The sequence below is a fragment of the Anomaloglossus baeobatrachus genome, chromosome 5, assembly GCF_048569485.1.
Source record: "Anomaloglossus baeobatrachus isolate aAnoBae1 chromosome 5, aAnoBae1.hap1, whole genome shotgun sequence".
NCBI classification, from domain to species: Eukaryota; Metazoa; Chordata; class Amphibia; order Anura; family Aromobatidae; genus Anomaloglossus; species Anomaloglossus baeobatrachus.
Genome location: NC_134357.1, coordinates 350,803,035 through 350,822,545, shown reverse-complemented (window position 1 = coordinate 350,822,545; position 19,511 = coordinate 350,803,035). Strand labels below are relative to the sequence as shown.

Sequence of the window (19,511 nt, the reverse complement as noted above, 5' to 3'; positions counted from 1 at the left end):
GAGTGATTTGGGGAGCCTGCCCACTTACCTGTGGGCCAGCACTTATCAGCACCAGAAGCCGGATACAGCAACAGGCTTGAGTGCCTTGTTCAGCATTCCGCTCATCTTCGACCTAAGCGAGAGCTCCATCCAGCACTGCCCCATGAGGCGGCCTGCCAGCAGCTGTCGCATTCAGTGCCAGGATTCAAGACCACTGATCCTGCCCACTATCCAAGGGACTAGCTTTTCTCCTGATCAGAAGCTGGTTACCGTAACAGGTATGTGTTGCCCTGCTCACTACCCAGCGAGTCAAGCGTAATACCTCACCTGGCGGGTCAGGTATCTCCTTCATCTCTGACTGAAGCGAGGACTGTGGTCTCAGGTACGGCAGCAACTGTCACTTTCAGTGCCAGTATTCAAGATCGATGATCCTGTTCGCTATCCAAGGGGCTAGCGTTCTCCAGACTAGATGCTGGATACCGTAACAGGTAGGTGTTGCCCGCTTACGACCCAGCGAGTCAAACGTACTACCTCACCTGGCGGGTCAAGTATCTGCTTCTTCTTCGACTGAGGCGAGGACTGTGGTCTCCATTGACCCCTAACTTGGTACGGCAGCAACTGTCATCAGGTTGCTTCCCAGTGACCCGGGGGTTTTCTCCTGCTGCAGCCTATTCATTCAGGTAACCTGAAGGTAAGCCAGGACTCCCTGGCCAGTTCACTTCTCAGTGATCTGCAGCCATCTCCTACCTCACACCATACGTGTAACGTGATCTTGAGGTAAGGCAACACGCGACCTTCTGACTGGAGGGTCGTGGGATTCACTCCCTGCAGCAGCCACGGACCCCATGACGCAGCACAGCAGCAGCAGCTCTCATTTGGTCCCTTCCCAGTGGCCCGGGACCTTACCCGACCTCGCACCATTCATCTAAGGTAGCCACAAGGTAGGATTTTTCTCTCTTGACCGTACGTTGGCTGCATCGCTTCTTGAAATAGCTGTCATTTTGGTTTTCAAATGAGGTAGGCAAGGTGCAGCTCTGTCCGCTAACCAGTAGGTTGTTCGTTTTGCTTACTGCCACTGTCCCCGGGTGGTTCGTGGTAATTCTGGTATCTGCCTATTCCTTGGTCTAGAACAGCCTTGGCCGCACCCCCCACTAGGGTTCTGGCCAGGCACTGTAAGGGTTTAAGACCATATATCTTTTCTTACATTTTCTCTCTTTCAGATAGAGATCAGATTTCCTCAGTCCCCTCACAGTCAACAGATGAAGTTAAGAACCAGACACAGAATCGTCTAACCAGCATTGATTCCACGGAGGACCAGCTCCACCAAGGGACTTCTAGTATCCTGACGGCCCAGTCTTTGGGCCCACTCTTCCGGACAAGCTGTAAGGTTTCATATAACTGTCTGTCTACTTTCCACAGCAGAATTCTTCAGGGAGCCCTGAATGCTCAGACCACTGGGTGTTTCCACCCGAACACTCAACACTACAGCGACTGGTCCACGTCTGCTCTGCCAATCTCAGTTAACACCTAGACATGACCTGCTTCCTTTTCAGGCCAAGTCTTTGTTTCCCCTACCCCGGGTCTACTTTTTTCTTTTTTTCCCCCATCTCGTAGTCATTCTGAATGGCTTTTGGGGATATGCTAGATCTCTCCGATGACCCTGACATACCAAATTCCGCGACCACTCGCCACCGCTTGGTCTCAGAAGCTTGTGCATTCCTGCAAGTTCCTGTCCAACCATTTATACGCTCATATTCTCACTCATTTCCTTCTCTTCGTCGTCACTTCTTATTGTGACGTGATGACGCGTTTTATAATAATAAGAATATTTCATTCATTCTTCCGTCACATCTTTCTTGTCACCCTCCAGGGATAGGAGTCCCTCCCCTGGTCGGCTAGCGCTTTGGCCGACGACATAGGCCGAGCCCTTTCTCGGAGTCCCCCTCGAAAGGGTTCTTCCTTCTCCCACTTCAGGTCATACATGCCAGGTCTTGTGCCTTTTGTCATTCACAGGAGCCCTCCCCCATGGGGGTTCTCCTTCCCATAGTTCACCGCAATGGTCACCCAGTACCCGATTCCAGGGTTCGAGTTTCCCAGTCACGTCATTATAGATGCTAGGGCTCCCTTCTCCTGTCTGTCACGTCATAGTGAGAATTGGTTCTTGGAATTCCTCTGGCTCCTTAACCTTGTCATTTTTCTCCGAACCTCACAGGTTCTCTGGACCCCTCCCATACACAGGGGGATTGTCTCCCATATTTTTTTCCCCGCCTGCAGGCTGGTTCGTCCACTAGAGTCAGATCACTTCTCTCAGGTGCTGTAGAATCAACTGGTCAGGTTCCCCTATGGCGGAATCCCCTTACACTTTTCTCAAGTATCTCGTCTCCCTTGCAACCTCTTAGGCGGTCAGTTTTCCCGTCTAATCCTGCGGCAATAGTGGGCCAAGGCTCCTTTGGCCTCCGCTTACCTGGCACCTACCTCTACCAGGTGCCCTAGTTCTTCGCTCATTCTTCCCCTCTCAAACGTAGTTCCAGGGCCTGTCGGGTTTCTTCTTCTTGGCTCGACCTATTGCTGTCAGTCGCCTTAGCTCCTTAGCTTATTAGGTACAGACCTCAGAGGATGTAGTTTCTCCTGATCATCCTATTCCCCATGTATTTTACACTAGTTCTTAGTACTCCCTAAGTACTCTAACTCTTCGCCTGTACTTCGGCCCCTGGCCGGGTAGGGGTTCCTTGCGGGGTCTAGGACCAGGTTCCGGTCAAGGAATCTTGTCTCTGCTAACCCTGTGTTCGGGTTTTTCTCTTCCCACCCTTGGGGACTGCTTTAGGACGTCCCATGGTTTCCTGTGTCCCCCAATGAAGCGATAAAGAAAAGTAGATTTTGGGTACTCACCGTAAAATCTCTTTCTTGGAGCCTTCATTGGGGGACACAGCACCCGCCCTTTACTAAGTCTTCAATGGATCCGGAATGTTCTGGTTTTCAAGCTTCTCCTCGTACTGCTTTTACACAAACTGATCTCCTCAGCTCCGGTCAGTGGGTGTATACTATGTGGGAGGAGTTAACTTTCTTATTTGCATAGTGTCACCTCCTAGTCCCAGCAGCATACACCCCATGGTTTCCTGTGTCCCCCAATGAAGGCTCCAAGAAAGAGATTTTACGGTGAGTACCCAAAATCTACTTATTTTGTTAACCGCAGTTATTAACCCGGGTAATACAGCTAGTATGTATGTGTGTGTATATGTATATATATATATATATATATATATATATATATATATATATATATATATATATATATATATATATATATATATATATATATATATATATATATATATGTGTATGTATGTGTATATATATGTATGTATATGTGTGTGTGTGTGTATATATATATATATATATATATATATATATATATATATATATATATATATATATATATATATATATATATATATATATATGTGTATAATATATTATATTGTATATTATACACACAGTTAGGTCCAGAAGTATTTGGACAGTGACACAAGTTTTGTTATTTTAGCTGTTTACAAAAACATGTTCAGAAATACAATTATATATATAATATGGGCTGAAAGTGCACACTCCCAGCTGCAATATGAGAGTTTTCACATCCAAATCGGAGAAAGGGTTTAGGAATCATAGCTCTGTAATGCATAGCCTCCTCTTTTTAAAGGGACCAAAAGTAATTGGACAAGGGACTCTAACTCTGCAATTAACTCTGAAGGTGTCTCCCTCGTTAACCTGTAATCAGTGAAGTAGTTAAAAGGTCTGGGGTTGATTACAGGTGTGTGGTTTTGCATTTGGAAGCTGTTGCTGTGACCAGACAACATGCGGTCTAAGGAACTCTCAATTGAGGTGAAGCAGAACATCCTGAGGCTGAGAAAAAAAGAAAAAATCCATCAGAGAGATAGCAGACATGCTTGGAGTAGCAAAATCAACAGTCGGGTACATTCTGAGAAAAATGGAATTGACTGGTGAGCTTGGGAACTCAAAAAGGCCTGGGCGTCCACGGATGACAACAGTGGTGGATGATCGCCGCATACTTTCTTTGGTGAAGAAGAACCCGTTCACAACATCAACTGAAGTCCAGAACACTCTCAGTGAAGTAGGTGTATCTGTCTCTAAGTCAACAGTAAAGAGAAGACTCCATGAAAGTAAATACAAAGGGTTCACATCTAGATGCAAACCATTCATCAATTCCAAAAATAGACAGGCCAGAGTTAAATTTGCTGAAAAACACCTCATGAAGCCAGCTCAGTTCTGGAAAAGTATTCTATGGGCAGATGAGACAAAGATCAACCTGTACCAGAATGATGGGAAGAAAAAAGTTTGGAGAAGAAAGGGAACGGCACATGATCCAAGGCACACCACATCCTCTGTAAAACATGGTGGAGGCAACGTGATGGCATGGGCATGCATGGCTTTCAATGGCACTGGGTCACTTGTGTTTATTGATGACATAACAGCAGACAAGAGTAGCCGGATGAATTCTGAAGTGTACCGGGATATACTTTCAGCCCAGATTCAGCCCAGATTCAGCCAAATGCCGCAAAGTTGATCAGACGGCGCTTCATAGTACAGATGGACAATGACCCTAAGCATACAGCCAAAGCTACCCAGGAGTTCATGAGTGCAAAAAAGTGGAACATTCTGCAATGGCCAAGTCAATCACCAGATCTTCACCCAATTGAGCATGCATTTCACTTGCTCAAATCCAGACTTAAGACGGAAAGACCCACAAACAAGCAAGACCTGAAGGCTGCGGCTGTAAAGGCCTGGCAAAGCATTAAGAAGGAGGAAACCCAGCGTTTGGTGATGTCCATGGGTTCCAGACTTAAGGCAGTGATTGCCTCCAAAGGATTCGCAACAAAATATTGAAAATAAAAATATTTTGTTTGGGTTTGGTTTATTTGTCCAATTACTTTTGACCTCCTAAAATGTGGAGTGTTTGTAAAGAAATGTGTACAATTCTTACAATTTCTATCAGATATTTTTGTTCAAACCTTCAAATTAAACGTTACAATCTGCACTTGAATTCTGTTGTAGAGGTTTCATTTCAAATCCAATGTGGTGGCATGCAGAGCCCAACTCGCGAAAATTGTGTCACTGTCCAAATATTTCTGGACCTAACTGTGTATGTATGTATGTATGTATATATATATAATATATAATATATATATATATATATATATATATATATATACTAGAAGGTGGCCCGATTCTACGCATCGGGTATTCTAGAATTTACGTATTGTGTAGTTAATGTATGATTTTTGTTAACATAACATATATATATATATATATATATGTTATGTATGTTGTGTGTAGTTGCCAGTGTTTGTGTAGGGCGCTGTAAATGTTCTGGGTGTTGTCTGGGTGTGGGGGGGGTGAGAGCGGTGTTGTATGTGTGTTGCGTTGTTTGTGGAGCGCTGTGTGTCTGTAGCGTTGTGTGTGTGTGTGTGTGTGTGTGTTGCGCGGTTTGTGTGGGTGTGGTGTGTTTTGGGGGGAGGTATGTTTTGTGCAATGTGTGTGTGTGTGTTGCGTGGTATGTGCGTATATTTATGTATGCCGCGGTGTTTGTGTGTTGGGTGTTGTGTGTGTGTGTGTGTGTGTGTGCAGCGTTGTCTGTGTGTGGGGGTGTCTGTGTAGGGCGGTGTTTGTGGTTCCCAGTGTGTGTGTGTGTGTGTGTGTGTTGGGGGGAGGTGTGCACCTCCCATCGTGCTCCATCCCCCATGCTGCGCACCCCCCATCGTGCTCCATCCCCCATGCTGCGCACCCCCTTCGTGCTCCATCCGCCATGCTGCGCACCCCCAAACGTGGTCCATCCGCCATGCTGCGCACTCCCAAACGTGCTCCATCCGCCATGCTGCGCACTCCCAAACGTGCTCCATCCGACATGCTGCGCACTCCCAAACGTGCTCCATCCGCCATGCTGCGCACTCCCAAACGTGCTCCATCCGCCATGCTGCGCACTCCCAAACGTGCTCCATCCGCCATGCTGCGCACTCCCAAACGTGCTCCATCCGCCATGCTGCGCACTCCCAAACGTGCTCCATCCGCCATGCTGCGCACTCCCAAACGTGCTCCATCCGCCATGCTGCGCACTCCCAAACGTGCTCCATCCGCCATGCTGCGCACTCACAAACGTGCTCCATCCGCCATGCTGCGCACTCCCAAACGTGCTCCATCCGCCATGCTGCGCACTCCCAAACGTGTTCCATCCGCCATGCTGCGCACTCCCAAACGTGCTCCATCCGCCATGCTGCGCACTCCCAAACGTGCTCCATCCGCCATGCTGCGCACTCCCAAACGTGCTCCATCCGCCATGCTGCGCACTCCCAAACGTGCTCCATCCGCCATGCTGCGCACTCCCAAACGTGCTCCATCCGCCATGCTGCGCACTCCCAAACGTGCTCCATCCGCCATGCTGCGCACTCCCAAACGTGCTCCATCCGCCATGCTGCGCACTCCCAAACGTGCTCCATCCCCCATGCTGCGCACTCCCCATCGTGCTCCATCCCCCATGCTGCGCACCCCCTATCGTGCTCCATCTCCCATGCTGCACCAGCATCAGCCTCTCCTCCCAGCATCAGCCTCTCTCCTCCCAGCATCAGCCTCTCTCCTCCCAGCATCAGCCTCTCTCCTCCCAGCATCAGCCTCTCTCCTCCCAGCATCAGCCTCTCTCCTCCCAGCATCAGCCTCTCTCCTCCCAGCATCAGCCTCTCCCCTCCCAGCATCAGCCTCTCTCCTCCCAGCATCAGCCTCTCTCCTCCCAGCATCAGCCTCTCTCCTCCCAGCATCAGCCTCTCTCCTCCCAGCATCAGCCTCTCTCCTCCCAGCATCAGCCTCTCTCCTCCCAGCATCAGCCTCTCTCCTCCCAGCATCAGCCTCTCTCCTCCCAGCATCAGCCTCTCTCCTCCCAGCATCAGCCTCTCGCCTCCCAGCATCAGCCTCTCGCCTCCCAGCATCAGCCTCTCGCCTCCCAGCATCAGCCTCTCGCCTCCCAGCATCAGCCTCTCGCCTCCCAGCATCAGCCTCTCGCCTCCCAGCATCAGCCTCTCGCCTCCCAGCATCAGCCTCTCGCCTCCCAGCATCAGCCTCTCGCCTCCCAGCATCAGCCTCTCGCCTCCCAGCATCAGCCTCTCGCCTCCCAGCATCAGCCTCTCGCCTCCCAGCATCAGCCTCTCGCCTCCCAGCATCAGCCTCTCGCCTCCCAGCATCAGCCTCTCGCCTCCCAGCATCAGCCTCTCTCCTCCCAGCATCAGCCTCTCGCCTCCCAGCATCAGCCTCTCTCCTCCCAGCATCAGCCTCTCTCCTCCCAGCCTCAGCCTCTCTCCTCCCAGCCTCAGCCTCTCTCCTCCCAGCCTCAGCCTCTCTCCTCCCAGCCTCAGCCTCTCTCCTCCCAGCCTCAGCCTCTCTCCTCCCAGCCTCAGCCTCTCTCCTCCCAGCATCAGCCTCTCTCCTCCCAGCATCAGCCTCTCTCCTCCCAGCCTCCCCCAGCATCAGCCTCTCTCTTCTCAGCCTCCCCCAGCATCAGCCTACACCCTCCCAGCCTCCCCCAGCATCAGCCTCTCTCCTATCAGCCTCCCCCAGCATCAGCCTCCCCCAGCATCAGCCTCCCCCAGCATCAGCCTCTCTTCTCCCAGCCTCCCCCAGCATCAGCCTCCCCCTCCCAGCCTTCCCCAGGATCAGCCTCTCTCCTCCCAGGCTCCCCCAGCACGCCGTGCTCCTCTGCCGACACTCACAGATCCAATCGCATGCACTCACACACTCACACATCTGAACACACTCGCACACATCCGATCGCATACACTCACACACACACTGAAGATATCGCACATACGCGCTCACACTCACAACATCCGGAGATACCACATGCTTCTGGCCATGTGATCCTCCGGCAGGTCCTGGAAGGTCACTCCACAGTATCGCCGCCGAGAAGCAAGCGATATCCCAGGATGTTGTGAGTGTGTGGATGCGATGTGATGTGTGTGTGAGAGTGAGTGTGATCTGATGTGTGCGTGTGTATGTTCCGCCACTGCAGGACCTTGATGCGCTGGTAACTATGCTACCATGGTTACCAGCGTATCCCGTCCCCCGCTCGCACGGGAGCCCACACCAGCATACGGCGGCAACCTCAGCAATGCGAGGGTATGTGTCGGCTGGGTTGGCGGCGTACGCTGATGTGGGCTCCCGGGGGTACAGTACTCACCTGGGAGTCGTGGCTCCGTGTCGGTTCGGGGAATGCGTGCGGGGGGCGGGGCCAGAGCGAGCGTGCATTGCGTGAGGGGGGCGGGGCGTGGCAGAGTTGCCAATGCTGCAGGGTGCCGGGGCGAGAGGCCAATCCGTGTGGCGGGCGGAGCCTGGGCGAGCCGCCGGCCAATCCGTGTGCGGGCGGAGCCTGGGCGAGCAGCCAATCCGTGCGGGGGGGGCGGGGCCATGGCGAGCCCAGCGGCCAATCAGCTTTGTGTCACCGTAAGGACACAATTTTGGAGCAAGACAGACAGACAGAGAATAAGGCAATTATATATAATTTTATATTGGTGCTTTAATTTCTAATTGTTAAAATTACGGCTGAAGTCACATTCGTTCCCACGTGGTTTTTCACCATCTCTCGCAACTACGATCACTGTAATTGGCTGTTCAATTCTGAGCAGCCAATGAGAACAATTTCAATGTTTCGGCAAATAAAAGTGCCTGATACATATATGTTCAGCTATAACCGCACCGATCATAGGCTGGTGCTAGGCTTCGGCAGTGCCAGCGCTCCCAACACTGATTAGTGCAATCGGACAATAACATCCAATCTGTGATCAGTAGAGCAGTTTGACGTCTGAATGACCGCTCTGAATCACCTCATTCCAGTTTAGAGACTTCTACAGAGCAGTCATTGTTGTTCTTCTCACCTGGTGGGACTTATGGTGCCGCAGGCTACTTCAGGCCTGAAACACGCATCCGTTAAAACCACGTCTGTGTAAAAAGGGCCGTTTTTCGGGTCAGTTTTCCGTTTTTTTAGGGCCGTTTTTATGGTATGTGTGGCCTGCGTGTGTATCCCGTATGCTAGCCGTATGTGCATGTGGAATGTCCGTGTGTGCGTGAGTGAAATAACTGGGCTGCCATTAACTCCTTATTACCCCGATTGCCAACGCATTAGGGCAAATCGGGAAGAGCCGGGTACAGTCCCAGAACTGTCGCATATAATGTATGCTGCAATTCTGGGCGTCTGCTGGCTGATATTGTTAGGCTGGGGGGCTCCACATAACGTGGGGCTCCCCATCCTGAGAATACCAGCCTTCAGCCGTATGGCTTTATCTGGCTGGTATTAAAATAGGGTGGGACTGCACGCCGGTTTTTTAAATTTATTTATTTCTCTGCTCCATAGTGACACGCCCACCGGCGGCTGTGATTGGTTGCAGTTAGACAGCTGTCACTCAGCGTGTGGGCGTGTCTCAATGCAACCAATCATATTTGCCGGTGGGCGGGGAAAGCAGGGAATACGAGATTGATTAATGAGCGGCCGGCTTTTTCAAAAGAGGAGTCTAGAGAACAGCCGTGCAGCGCCGCAGATCGGGGAATGGTAAGTATGAGAGAGGGGGGGTAACTGACCGACAGACAGTGAGAGGGACAGATAAGACAGAGAGACTGACCGACGGACTGAGGGAGAGAACGAAACAGAAAAAGAAAAAAGACCGACATCACATGAAAAAGCACAAAACGTACAGGGAGCAAACAGATGCGTCCGTGTCACTCGGACGTGCGCACAGACCCATTGACTTTCATTGGGTCCGTGCTGCGTGTTACGTGCTGAAAACTGACCATGCTTCCGTGCAAAACTGAGACCCAAACGTAGCACGCACACGGACCCACGGACCTTAATGAAAAACGCACATGTGTCCTCAAACATTAACATTGGTGCACGTTTGGCCGTGTCTCCGGTATATCCGGAAACGGACCAAACATGCACGTTTTCAACGGATGTGTGTTGCGGGCCTTAGACTGTGCAATCACTGTTGCTGATTGAACACTTGAAGAACTGAAGATTGAAAACCTGTTTCCTACTCCTTGTGTTTTTTTTTTTGTTTCCTCCTAAAATATATACTGTATATGAATGACTCATAGGGTAATGCACTTATTCGGAGTTTAGAAAATGAAAATAAGATATATATATATATATATATATATATATATAATTATTTTTTTTATTTTCTCACTTATATCTCGCCAAGCTATTGTCCTGGGTTCCAGAGCAGCTGGTTAGTGATGTTTGCTACTGAACCCACTCCCTTTTCTAAACAGGTGAATTTTCTGTGATGCCATAATTACTATGTAGAAATGGTGACAGTCAGTACTCAGACTATGATTAAGGCTATTCGATGGGACCGGTTGCTCCTCTACACGTTACCTCTTTTGTGTGCATTGCCAGTTTTTGTCCTGAAGCTCATTTTTTAAATTACGAGAAAAGTTTTATTCAACTGAGAAGTCCGATTCAGATCTGGATCTTCAGTTTCCCTTCTGCCGTGTGTTGTGTTTTGTTTTTTGTTTTTTTGTTTTTTTTTTTGCCCCATATTTTTTTTCCAGGACCACATGACAGCACCACAGGAGGTTGCTTCCTCCGCCCTCTACAGGGACAGGAACACAGGGCGTTAAAAACCCCTTCCCTTCCCAACCTCTCCAGCGTTTTTCCTGTCTCTGTACAGGACGGATGTAGGAGCTTACCGAGATGTACGGGGTCCAGGTGGATCGGGGGGGCTCCGCTCTCTCTCCTTCCAGCCTGTCAAGACGCCCCAGGCCGACACCTCTCAGCGCGAGGTCCCTCAGCCGCGCCGGTCGAGCAGGAGCTCCCGGCGCCTGCCGCTTCCCTCCGAGGGGAGGGTTCTCTGCCTCCTGCCACAGCCACGCGATGCTTCCGGGAGGCGGTTTCCGGGTTAGTGCGGCCCAGGAGTTTTGGCGCGAATTTCAAATCCGAAGTTCGGACGGCAGGACTGTGACCTGGCACCTTCACTCAGGTAATAAAAACCTGGAAGGGTAGGGGGGGGGGTACATTGATTTTCGTTAGGCTCCGCACTCCAGCGCTGCCTATGATGGATGAGTGAACGTTCAGACACCAAAGCCCCTAAGGATGCCCAGGTCTCTGTAAGTGTCAGTCCTTCAGGGTTTCATTGCCCTGTAGTCAGGAGACTTGTCTGAGCCTTGTTCTTTTTTGCAGGGTGGAGGTTCTTCTGTGGGTTCTGGCACCATCCCCAAAAAGAAATGTACCACTAAAGTTAGGCGTTGTGCGGTGTGTGATGCAAAACTCCCAGACGCCTATGTTAAGAAGCTCTGCGAGATCTGCATTACAAAGCTGATCTCTGAGGAACAATCTACCCTCCTGTCAGACATGAGGTCCATGATACAGGAGGAGGTTCAGGCTGTCATTACGAGCCAAGTTCCCCCACCAGAGCCCCCGGCGCCTCCTAAAAAACGTCCCTGCCATATGTTGGAGTCCTCGGAGGAAGATGAGATGTCCAGGAACTCTGACTCCCCAGGGGAAGATGAGGTCCTGGGTTCCTTACCAGAGGAGGAGCGGCGTTTACTTATTTTCCGTAGGCAACACAGATGAACTACTCCGTGCCGTACGGAAAACTATGATGGTGGAGGATACGGAAAAGCCGCGAACCATACAGGATGAAATGTTTGGGGGACTCCGGTCTCAGCGGCACAAGGTCTTTCCAGTAAATCACCATGTGCGTGCGATGATCCTGGACGAGTGGGAGGAGGCGGAGAAAAGATTGATAGTTCCCAGGGACTTCAAAACCAGACTGCCGTTTGAACCCGACGACATCAAAGAATGGGAGGACGTTCCTAAAATTGATGTCCCCGTGGCGAAAGTCGCACGGAAGATGTCAATCCCGTTTGAGGACTCCTCGGGTCTCCAGGACCCCATGGATAGGAAGGCTAATGGCCTTTTTAAAAAGGCTTGGGAGGCTTCTGCAGCCAACATTGCCGCAACTTCCGTGGCACGGTCTATGTCTCGTTGGTTGTCGGACCTGGAATCTCAAGTTCGGGATAATGTCCCTAGGGACGCCATTTTGGACTCCCTTCCTATGTTGAAACTGGCGACCGGATTCATGGCAGACGCTTCCGCTGAGTCGGTGCGGTTTTCTGCCAGGAATGAGGCCCTTACTAATTCAGCCCGCAGGGCCATATGGCTGAAAACCTGGTCGGGGGACGGAGCATCTAAGAATAAGCTGTGCTCCATCCCTTTTTTGGGTGCCCGGGTGTTCGGTCCTGCTCTAGACGAAATTCTAGAAAAGGCTTCAGATAAAAAGGGCGGTTTCCCAGAGGTTAGAGCTCCACGTCCTCTTCCCTCCTGGAGGTTTCGTCCCGCTAGGCATGACTATAAAGGCAGGGGTAAGGCGGGCAGATGGGGTTTCCACAAGGGTGGACCAGATAGGCAACCCCCCTTTTGAACCCAGAAGGAAGCAGGATAGATCCTGACGCCATTATCGGGGGGAGGCTCAGCAAATTTTTGGGATGCTGGCAACAGATAACCTCCAATCCGTGGGTCCTTCAAGTGGTGGGGGAGGGTCTATGGATAGAATTTTCAGGGACCCCCCCGAACAGGTTCATCCTGACAAAATCCCAGTCGCGGTCCCTTACCAACCGCCTCTGGTCGGATGTAGATTCCTTACTGCACACAGGGGCAATTCTCCCAGTTCCAGTCTGACAACAGTTCCTGGGTCACTATTCTTCCCTATTCTCTGTTGCCAAACCCTCTGGAGAATTCCGGACAATCAAATTTAAAGCCCCTCAATCTGTGGGTCCGGTACAAGTGATTCCGGATGGAATCAATAAAGTCTACCATTCCTCTCCTCAACACGCATTGTCATGGCCACGGTAGATCTGAAAAACGCATATTACCACATAGCCATTCACGCACACTCCCAGAAATACCTGAGATTTGCGTTAGAGAGGGACAGGATATTGTATCATTATCCAGTTCCGGTGTTTTCCATTCGGCCTCTCCTCTGCTCCCAGGGTGTTCACGAAGGTAATGACGGAAGTAGTGGCACACCGGAGAAGATCCGTTTCCATCGTCCCTTACTTGGATGACCTTCTGCTGTTGGCGGATTCCCCGGAGGAACTCTCCTGGACGATTACCACCACCTTGACTTTGCTGACATCTCTCGGCTGGATCATAAACGATCAAAAGTCCAATCTCACGGCAGAGACAAGGAAGCTGTTTCTGGGCATTCTTCTGGACTCTGATGCGCGAACATTCTTTTTGCCATCTCAAAAAGTGGAAGATATCAGGTCAAAAATCCAAGCCCTCAGCCGAAAGAAGCAGTGCTCCATCAGTGAGGCCATGAGCGTCCTGGGCATGATGACTTCCTGCATCCAATGTGTTCGCTGGAGTCAATTCCACTCCAGACCACTCCAAAAACTAATCCTGTCATACACTGTGGGATCCCGCTGGTCCCTCCATTACAAGATTTCCCTAACTCCTCAGGTCATTCAAGGTCAAAAGGGTACTTTACATGCTGCGACATCGCTAACGATCTCGTTAGCGATGTGAAATTCTAGATAGCAAGTGCGATCTTTCGAGATCGCACATGCGTAAAATGACTTATGTGCGACCTCGAAAGATCGTACTTGCGATCTAGAATTTCACATCGCTAACGAGATCGCTAGCGATGTCGCAGCATGTAAAGTACCCTTAAGATGGTGGATGTGCAGGAAAAATCTTCGATTGGGCGTTCTGTGGGACTGTTCGCCGTCCGTAACGCTCACGACCGATGCAAGTCAGACGGGCTGGGGCGCCCATGTGAACTCCCTTTACTTTCAGGGCAGATGGCCTCCAGAAGTGTCAAACCAGTCGTCTAATTTCAGGGAGTTGCAGGCTGTCTGGTAGGCTCTGAAGGCAGCTCATCCTTTGTTCCGGGGTCAACATGTTCGGGTCCTATCGGACAATGTTACGTCAGTGGCCTTCCTTTGCCATCAGGGGTACTCTCGCCACCCACCTCTGCAGGCTCTGGCATCGAAGATCTTTCAGTGGGCAGAACGCTCGGTTCTCTCCATATCAGCGGTTCATCTCAGGGGCTCTGAAAACCATCTTGCGAACTTCCTGAGCAGGCGCACGATCGACCCCTTGGAAAGGGAGCTGAAGGACAGTGTCTTTCAGGATCTGGTCAGAAGATGGGGAAAACCCTAGGTAGATTAGTTTGCGTCCAGAACCAATGCAAAACTGGAAGTTTTCTTCTCTCTGAATCCCCGGGATGCTTCTGCTGCGATCGACGCCATGGCCCAACCCTGGTCCATGGGTCTGGTGTACTCCTTTCCGCCCCTGCCGTTGCTCCCCAGAGTACTCCGGAAGATTCAACAAGACTGAGTCAATGTGATTCTCATAGCCCCGTTTTGGCCCAAGCGGAGCTGGTTCTCTTTACTCAGAAACCTGGCAGTTGCAGATCTGGTCCTACTTCCCTTGACGGGCGATCTCCTCAGCCAGGGTCCAGTTCTTCACCAGGACCTGGATCACCTTCAGCTGTCGGCCTGGATCTTGAAGGGAGGTTCCTGAGAAGGAAAGGCTTGTCGCTTGATGTCATCTCTACAATCCAGGCAAGTCGTAAGCAGATTACCCGGACCATATACGGGAAGATCTGGAAGAAATTCTGCTCCTTTCTGGGTGAAGAACCTGATGACAGTTCTCGACCTAATATTCCGAAAATCTTGGATTTCCTGCAACTGGGATTCCGCAAGGGTCTAACACCTAGCACTTTAAAGGTCCAGATATCGGCACTCAGCGTCTTCTTTGACGTGCCACTGGCTTCCAATCCCTGGATTGCCAGATTCGTGAAGGGGATACAGCGCCTTCGGCCTACAATTCGGCCCACAGTACCTCCCTGGGATCTGACCTTGGTGCTCAATGGCCTTGTTGTGATTCTCTGTTTGAGCCCTTGTCTGCCATTTTCAATGGAACATTTATCCTTCAAGGCGGTGTTTTTAGTGGCCATCACCACGGCTAAGCGGATTGGTGAATTACAGGCTTTGTCTATCAGGGAGCCATATCTTCAGATTCTGGATGACAGGATTGTTCTGAAACTTGATCCAACGTGTCGTCCCAAAGTGGTGCCCTCTGCTAACCTGGAACAGGAAGTAGTTTTACCATCCTTTTGCCACAACTACACGAACCAGAAGGAACAGCCACTGCATTCCTTGGATGTGAAGCAAACAGTACTGAGCTATTTGGAGGCCACCCGGAACTGCAGATTGGACTCCACCTTATTCCTTCAGTTCAGGGGTAAAAATGGGGGAAAGTCGGCCTCTAAGGCTGTACTTTCTCGGTGGGTTAGGTCCACGATATCCTCAACCTATCAATTGGCAGGAAAGACCCCCGCCAGATCACCTTAGTGCCCACTCCACTAGATCGCTGTCTACCACATGGGCGGCAAGGGCGGGGGCCTCTCTAGACCAGATTTGCAAAACAGCCACTTGGTCAGGTCCAAACACCTTTTGTAGACACTACAAGTTAGATATCCTGTCCTCCCACTAGACCTCGTTCGGTAGAAAGATGCTCCAAGCTGTCGTCCCCCCCTGAGGATATGTTAATTTGGTACTCTCCTGTGGTGCTGTCATGTGGTCCTGGAAAATAGGAATTACTATCTACCGGTAATGATGTTTCCAGGATCCATCATGACAGCACCCTTATTTCCCTCCCTTTTTGTTTTCTATTTCGTGTGCATTGACATTGCCATTGTATGTAGTTCTCAAGCATAAATAAACTTGGGGTTATACTCATCCTGGTGTGGTACTTGAAAAGCCACTGGAGAGGTTGGGAAGGGGAGGGGTTTTTAACCTCTTGTGTTCCTGTCCCTGTAGAGGGCGGAGGAAGCAATCTCCTGTGGTGCTGGTATTTTTTCCTTTTTTAGGCTGCTTTCACACATCAGGTTTTTGCTGTGCAGCACAATGCGGCGCTTTGCAAGAAAAACGCTTGTTTTTTTCTGTTTTTTTTTTTTTTGCCGCCGGGTGCGTTTTTTCCTCATAGACTTTTATTAGCGCTGGATTGTGCCGCATGTACTCGCGTTTGATCAGTTTTTTGCCTGTTGTGCCAAAAATCGTCACTCCAGCGGCCGCACAGGACGCAGAGTGGAATTTTTTTTTTGCCAGCGGCAAAAAACTGCATAGCTGTGCGGCATGGTGCATAATGAAAGTCTATGCACACCAAATCCGGTGGCATGCATCAAACACCGGAAGCATGTACCGGATTCGGTTTTTACTTCTGAGCATGCCCAGAAGTGATATAAATTCATTGCTTGTCAGAAAAACAATCACTCTCTCTCACTCTCACTCATCACCAGTGTGGCGCTGCACGGCGTTCACACTGTGGTGGCTTCTCCTGATTTGAAAATGCCAGCCGCCCATTATTCAATCTCGTATTCACTGCTTTCCTCGCCCACCGGCGCTTATGATTGGTTGCAGTAAGACACGCCCCCACGCTGAGTGACAGCTGTCTCACTGCAACCAATCACAGCCGCCGGTGGGCGTGTCTATATCGTACAGTAAAATGAATAATTAAAAAAAACAGGCGTGCGGTCCCCCCCCCCCCCCCCAATTTTGATACCAGCCAAGATAAAAGCCACATGGCTGAAGGCTGGTATTCTCAGGATGGGGAGCTCCACGTTATGGGGAGCCCCCCAGCCTAACAATATCAGCCAGCAGCCGCCCGGAATTGCCACATCCATTAGATGCGACAGTCCTGGGACTCTACCCGGCTCATCCCGAATTGCCCTGGTGCGCTGGCAATCGGTAATAAGGGGTTAATCATGCAAGGTGTGTATGAGACACCCCCAATGATTAACCTGTAAGTGAAAGTAAATAAACATATACACCCAAAAAATACTTTATTTGGAATAAGACAAAAAACACCCTCTTTCACCATTTTATTAAAATCCCCAAACACCCCTCCAGGTCCAACGTAGGACACCGCCGCTCACTATCAGCTCCACGCAGCAACTGAAGGGGGTCGCACTGTCAGCGAGGACGTCACTGAGGTAATGCCTGTGTGTGTGCGGTGATTATGTCGGGTGTAGTGCCTGCATGTGCGGTGATGATGCGTGCGGGGTAGTGCCTGCGTGTGCGGTGATGATGCGTGCGGGGTAGTGCCTGCATGCGCGGTGATGATGCGTGCGGGAGTGCCGGTGTATGTGCAGTGATGATGCGTACGGTAGTGCCGGTGTATGTGCAGTGATGCGTGCGTGAGTGCCTGCGTGTGCGGTGATGATGCGTGCGGGAGTGCCTGCGTGTGCGGTGATGATGCGTGCGGGAGTACCGGTGTATGTGCGGTTATGATGCGTGCAGGGGTGCCTGCGTGTGCGGTGATGATGCGTGCAGGAGTGCCTGCGTGTGCGGTGATGATTCGTGTGGGAGTGCCGGTGTGTGTGCGGTGATGATGCGTGCGGTAGTGCCTGCGTGTGTGGTGATTATGGGGGTGGTAGTGCCGGTGTTTGTGCGGTGATGATGGTCTCTCTCTCACTCTCACTTTACCGGATCCGTCGCATCACTTTTTACACAATCTGAGATGGATCCGTTGCATCAAGCACAAACTGGTGTGTGAAAGTAGCCTTCTCAAGAACTGTGTAAGTGAGCACCCCACACCCACACTTCTGTAAATATTTTTTCTTCATGAGACAACACTGGCAATATGAAACTGCAACTACTTTTCATTTTATCAGTGTACAGCTTGTATAGTTGTGTAAATTTGGTGTACCCTCTAAGAGTATGTGCGCACACAGAGTATTTGGTGGCAGAACTTTTCTGTACCTTCTGGCAGAAAAATGCAACAAAAAATGGGGTCTTCTGTTGTTGGTGTGGTGTTTTTTTTCATAATTGAATGGGTGGAAAGACTGAAAAATGCAAGGAAAAATGATTCAAGAATTGACATGCTGCAATTTTTTATCTGCAAGGAGAAAAATAACCAATACGTGCATAGCATTTCTGAATTTTCATAAACTTTGCTGGCATAAGTATAACAATTGTGTTTTTGTGACAAATGCACCAAAAAAAATGCAGAGCACACACACACACACACAAACACACACACACACACACCCTAACTCAACACCCAACCATTAACCCCTTCCCAACAAAGGACGTACCAGTACGCCCTATTTGTCATGTACTTACTGACCAAGGACATACCAGTATATCCTGGCAATCGCGAGGACTCTGTGCACCCACGATTGACGCCGGGGACTTTGCTTACCCAACAACCAAGCCCTGGCCCTGTGCCTTCCTTGGCTGTTTAACCCCCTATATGCCACGATTCATACTGCTCACAGCAGTTAGGGGATTGGGAGAGGGATTGCACACCATCTCCCCTCCGATGGGGACCCCCACAATATAATCGTTAGGGCCCAATCGTTGTTATGTCTGCAGCATGATCACTCTGTCTTCCTCAGTGCATCTCTGATAGCTGTGATGTTCTGCGGTGATTGATTGCAGCTGCAATTTTCTGCAGTGGTCAGAGTACAGTAAACTAATAAAGGGCTAAGTAAGTTTTTTTTCGAAAAAAAATTAAACCACCCCCCTCCACCCAAGAAAATAAAGAACAAAACAAAAAATAATCCACTAATTATATTTGTATAAAAAGAAAATAAACAAAAAAGTACACATTTGGTATCGCTGCATCTGTAACAACCCGATCTATAAAACGGTCACACTAGTTAACCCCTTCAGTGAACACCATAAAGTAGCAAAAAATATCTTTTCATTCTACAGCTGACAAAAGTTGAATAAAACGCGATCAAAAAATCATATATAAATAAAAATTGTACAGCTGAAAAGGTCATCTTGTCCAACAAAAAAAACAAGCCGCAATACAGCTCCATAGGCGAAAAAATTAAGTTGTAGGTCTCAGAATACAGCAATGCTAAAAACTTATTTTAACTATAACAGTTTTTATGATGTAAAAAGCGACAACCCTTCCCCCCTCTAAAAAAAAATCCATGATCGTGGTATCGCTTTAATTGTACTGACCCAAAGAATAAAACTGTCTGATCACTTTTACAGCACGGTGAACAGCATAAGAAATGAGATGGAAAAAGCTATTCTGGAGTTGCTGTTTCTTCTCGCTTTTGCCTAGGAAAAAGCAGAATAGAAAATTATCAAAAAATATTATGTGGCTCAAAATGGTACCACTAAAAACTGCAACTCATCCCACAAAAAAAGCCTTCGTATGACTGTCGGCAGGAAAAAGAAAAACTAGCCTTCAAAATTCAATGTTGCAAGTTTTAGTGTGATAGTTGCCAAACCTAAAAAAAAAAACTATATAAATCTGGTATTCCTGTAATCTTACAGGAGGAATAAAGCCGCCTAATCACCTACACCGAGAGGTGAGCGGCGTAAAAAATAGAACAAATCATCAGCAAGTGAAGAATTGGCTTTACTACTAATAGATGCATGTGTGGCTCATGCATAAGGTATTACGTGTAAGGGTGTGTGCCCACAATGGGTAATAGCAGCGTTTTGGACAC

General features: G+C 49.6%; 1 long non-coding RNA gene across 1 annotated transcript in view; it reads right to left on the bottom strand.

Moving 5' to 3' along the window:
• Positions 1–19,511, bottom strand: part of LOC142311460 (uncharacterized) — a 61,636-nt gene that overhangs the window by 3,581 nt on the left and 38,544 nt on the right. Inside the window, exon 2 of the long non-coding RNA XR_012754273.1 lies at positions 19,015–19,116. This is a non-coding gene — a long non-coding RNA (uncharacterized LOC142311460). The remainder of the gene's footprint in view (positions 1–19,014; positions 19,117–19,511) is intronic.